The sequence below is a fragment of the Odontesthes bonariensis genome, chromosome 19, assembly GCF_027942865.1.
Source record: "Odontesthes bonariensis isolate fOdoBon6 chromosome 19, fOdoBon6.hap1, whole genome shotgun sequence".
NCBI lineage: Eukaryota > Metazoa > Chordata > Actinopteri > Atheriniformes > Atherinopsidae > Odontesthes > Odontesthes bonariensis.
Genome location: NC_134524.1, coordinates 1,805,650 through 1,810,704, shown reverse-complemented (window position 1 = coordinate 1,810,704; position 5,055 = coordinate 1,805,650). Strand labels below are relative to the sequence as shown.

At 40.1% G+C, this 5,055-nt stretch overlaps 2 long non-coding RNA genes across 2 annotated transcripts; one reads left to right on the top strand and one right to left on the bottom strand.

Moving 5' to 3' along the window:
* Positions 1–812: 812 nt before the first annotated feature.
* Positions 813–3,328, bottom strand: LOC142369006 (uncharacterized). The gene is made up of 5 exons (XR_012767489.1): positions 3,092–3,328; positions 2,308–2,500; positions 2,089–2,187; positions 1,263–1,407; positions 813–1,156 (listed from the first exon to the last, which is right to left on the bottom strand). It is a non-coding gene; the product is annotated as an uncharacterized LOC142369006 (long non-coding RNA).
* On the top strand, positions 2,868–3,783 carry LOC142369007 (uncharacterized). Its single transcript, XR_012767490.1, has 2 exons — positions 2,868–3,496; positions 3,565–3,783. It is a non-coding gene; the product is annotated as an uncharacterized LOC142369007 (long non-coding RNA).
* Positions 3,784–5,055: the final 1,272 nt, after the last annotated feature.

Genomic DNA, 5,055 nt, shown 5'->3' with positions numbered 1-5,055 from the left:
TGTAAACCAGCTTCAAGTCTCTTTCAAGGAGGGTGGCGCTATTTGCCCTCCAGCCCCGCCCGTCCATACAGGCGGAGTTAACAAGTGTTACAACAAGGGGTTAAAAAGTGTTCGTCTGCCACATAGACATAATATAGGTAGACGCCCCATTGACTGCTTCAGCCCGTTGCCGTGACGTAAAACGTCGCCGCCATATTGCTAGGGGGGTCATTTGGACCAGCGGTCTGTCAAACGAGCGCAAGTTGCCGGGAGCATCGTTTTTTCTGGATAAAAATCACGATTGTCTTACATTTTGCAACCGATTTCACTGAGTCGTTTTTACAAGGGTGTATGATCTACGTGGAGTACCTCCCAAGAGATTTGTCTCAATGTTTGAATCTTTGAATCTCGCTAATTAGGCTCTAACCTCCATAGTAGACATGTGCATATGTCTATAATAATCGCTGATAGACGCTCACTTTTCTTGTACTCCCACAGCTCGTGCACAAATCTAAACTATCAAAATGGTGCTTCTTTAGCTACTACGTATGGACCATCATTAAGAGAAATAGCCTACAAATCAAATAGTGAGACACTGGCAGTCAGTCGGTTTTTTGTAGTTGCGTTTCAAATATGTGCATTGAGAAACCAGCTTGAACAGTGCAATTGACAATAAACAGTAATTTGACAAACCAACATTACAAAAAAGACAATGTTGAACAAACATCAAAACAGCTGCAGCTTTCTATATTTCTATAGCAGTAAAGTATGCATGTCTCAAAATATTTAATCTAAATACCATAATATAATATAATGACTCAGTATTATGTGTGATGGAATAACATATGTGTATATATATATATGTATATACAATCATGCTCATAAGATTTTCACATCTAAGCAACAGTGCAATTGAGAATAAAAATTAATTTCCCAAACAAAAACTTCTGATACAGAAGACGAATGTAAACATCAAAACACCTGCTGCTATTATAAATAAATACCATAATATTTCAATTTTTTAATTCTAATACACATATAGTAATATAAAATATAATATAATAATTTAAATATGTATGTATATATTTGTATATATAAGCTTGTGTCTAGGCTTGTATGTTGGAGCGTCGGAAGATGCCCTGGAATTGGTCTGCGGTGGGATTGTTGTTCCAGCCCCCTAAAAAACAAACACAGACGACACTTAATACAGATATTTGCTCTTTTCAGACATCAAGGACTTTTTTGGAAGGGCAATTTAATCTAGAAACTTCTGAGATCCTAACCTGATGCCCTGATGGAATTGAAAAAGAGCTCCAAGTGATCCTGGCTGAACCGGTACGTGCAGATGTATTGCTGACATTGCAGCAGCTCCGGACACATCAACATTAGGGTGTCAATGTTATGACGAACCCCATGACAGACAGGTACCTTCAAAAGCAAATGTTTTGTTAGTATGATCATGGCAAACCAAGATACCTCCAAAGAGCACCCGGTAATTTTGCTCATGGAAAGTTGTGAGCGCAAACTCAAGAACAGTTTCTTTCCAAAAGCCATCACCATCCTGAATGCACACCTGCACCAGCGCCCTCAACATGCAAAACCTCATGTGCAATAATCTTTTGTGCAATAATGTGTAAGAAAGTATTTTTCCATTTGTATTTCATTTTGTATTTTTTGCACTTGTATTTATATCGTGGTTTTATTTCTTATTTATATTAGGACCAGCATCTCGTGGAGACCCCTGTATTTTAGTTGTGTACAGTTTGTCTGTTGCACAATGACAATAAAGCTTTCTATTCTATTCTATTGTAAATGGACATTTCAAGTTCCTTTTCCACTTTCATCTTTATGAACTGAAAAACACTGAACACAAAGGATTTTCCACAGCAGACAGCAAAAAGATTGAACAAGAGAACAAAGCATCATATGCATGCATATGCAGAGCATGCACACGTGGAAGAGTCACTATTTAAAAGACCTCTTTGATCGATGAAGGGGTGTTCCATCCTTCATCAACAAACTGATTAAGTACTCCCGGCCTCTGGACAAGAGTAAGTCATGTTCATGATGCTCACTGCTGTTTGGGGCATAGCTAGTATGAATACTCACAAGGTAGGTAGGTAAAGGTTCAGTGTCTCGCTGAGAACAGTCAATTAACAGGCTCACTTCAGCCTTCCTTGAGGCTTGTGTAGTCCTGGTTGACACTTTCTAAAATAGAAGAAAAAAATACTTTAAAACAACTTGAACAGGTGTAAGTCATTCATTGTCATAAAAAAAAAAACAGACACAAAATAAAATCATTTTCAGCAAGCTTAGTGATTCACCTACTCTTTTGAGATGAGTTGGGAAACTGAACACTGATGGTAAAGTTCCATCCCTGAGCCTGACAGTCTGGCCTGTCCTGTCCAAATGCTCTGGCTGAAAGTGTTGACTACAGAGCATGGACCTTTCAGTGGCAGAAAAGTTTTCCCTTTTCAGAGCAACTTCCCACTGCCTCCTCATCAGCTTCTCTTTGGGAAACCTTAAAAGGGTGAGAAAGGGTAGCTAGCCAGTCAGTCAGATTCATAATACAGGTGCATCTAAAAAACGCAAATACTTGCTTTCCTGCCGAGTGACTGACATGCAGGTGCATCTCAAAAGAGATGCATTTTTTTCGTAGTTTCATTCATTAAGTGACACCATATAGTAGAACCATTACACAAACAGTGGCATGTTTCAAGCCTTTTTTGTTTTATTCTGGTCACTTTTTGAAACAAATAACAGAACAAATTAATCTGACTAGGATACTCTATTCTGAGATGCACTTGTCGCTCAGCCGAAACACGTTTTTCCGTCGCAACCATAAATGCTATATAAATACATTATACATACATTGTAATAACTGACAAGCAAGCAACGGTAGATTACACATATACCCTATATTTCACCCTATATTGTCCTCTGTTGACAAACGATATAATAACGTTAGGCTTTGCTCTCTATGTCCATTTCACGTTAGTCTGATTCTAGTGGCACCTAACTGTTATTAGCTCTCAACATAATACATACTTTATGAAACATAACATACTTTTTTAATGGCAAAATAGGAATACAAACAATTGTTCAGTCTTACTTGTGAAAGGTAATTCCTCGCGATCTTGATTCTAGCGTTCTGATGGAAGAGCATCCCCATGCTGAGTAGGACGTAGGCAGCTTAGGGCTTGCGATACAAATGACTTCCTAGCAAGATGGCGGCGACATTTAAGGCGACCCAGAGGCGAAAGGGGCGTCTACCTATATTATGTCTATGGTCTGCCAGAAGCAAAACAGCAAACAGCAAAACCCTTAAAGCCGTCCCGCCCTGTTCATCTCAGCATCAAACCCAGAGCAGAATGGTGAGAGAGAGAGTGGCGACACTCCCACAGACTTCTATAGAAAGAAAGGAATGCGGAAGTCACGTGGGTCATGGAGACGCCAGAGTTCCAAACAAGAGACGCAGCTCCGTTAAACCTCAATTACTCGTCAAGAACAATTACTGGTAAGTTAATAAAACAACAGCATTTTAAACTGTGATGATGAATGTATGAATTTATCTGTTGTTGTCAGGGAGGTCAGCAGATGTGCTGGTCGCTGCTGCCATGGATCAACCCTCATTAGGACTTCAGAACTTTTCTACAATGTCCAAACGCTTCAATTTAATCAAATACAGTTCACTGTTGCAGATTAATCTACCCAACAGTATGAATAGCAGTAAAATGACTTCTTTATTAAGGCTTATTTTACATTTTCCATGATGACATTTTATAATAAAATGTTTTGTTTAAATCTGTTTGTTTTTTTTGCACATCTGACACATTTATTTTGTCAATAATATGGTTTTAACCAGAAAAAAGTGATCAAATTCATATTTTAATCCATCCATTATACCCGCTGAATCCGTCGGTCGGGTCGCGGGGGGGCCCGGAGCCTATCCCAGCGGTCATCAGGCTAGAGGCGGGGTACACCCTGGACAGGCTGCCAGTCCATCACAGGGCCATATTTGAATCAATTAGTTCATATTTTACAATAGTTTTCTGGCTTGAAGCCCAATAAACAGGGTTATAGATGTTTGTTTCACATGTATTCAGTTCACATGAGATCTACAGAATAATTAGGTCTTCTACAGAAAAGAAGAAGTGATCCCGGCTCATCAGTCAAAGCATCTACAGCCACATATTTCCCTCCAAGTCATTTAAAGCTTCTTTAAAATCAGTTCTTCAGCCCAGCTTTGCCATTCAGCTCATTTTCCATCTGACACCAGAGAGAACAGACAGACTGAAGGACATCTTCTACAGATGGAGTGTTTGGGACAACAGGAGGAACAGACAGTGATATCATGCTCTGTTGGAGGATGTAGATCTGAAGGTAAGCTGGACCGCTGGCATGATTCAGTATGAAGGAGGACGAGGTAGGGGCACCCTCTACCATTTAAAGCGCTGAGAAATGTGGCTCTGCCGCTCCAAAGAAGAAAAACGTTGATAAAATACTTCCTCAGTGAAGTGATCAATGCACTTTATGGGTCAATATTTACAGAAAATTGCATGGTAAAAGTTAAAGTTGTAGTTTTTGTGCTCCGTCCCGCTAAGACCCGTTCAAGCTGACTGACAGCGCTGTGACGTCTGGAGCTACGGAGGCTCACATGGGCCACGTGACGGCCCTTACGGCGACATCAAAGCCTGTCGCAACTCTGGGTTGAACCGACATAATAACACACGCGACGTTATTCCCACATGGTCAGAGAAAGCACTGTTGTTGTGAAATGTGTTAGACTTGTGCCCTCTGGCACTAAGTTTTATTATTTAATAAACCGCTGACACTAGCTTGCGTGTGTTTTGTTTATTCCGCCATCTTGAATCACATATCACTCAACATTCTCGCGTGAGTTGTCACGCACCTACGGTGACCCCAGTGGCCGGAATGTTACATCTCCCTTAACAAAAAACAGGGTTATTCACTTAACACACAGGGAACATGTATTTGTAAGTGCATTTAAACAAGTGCGACAATCTTTGTAACTCTGGACAATTACCTTCACATTCTTTGGTCATCAACATGGAT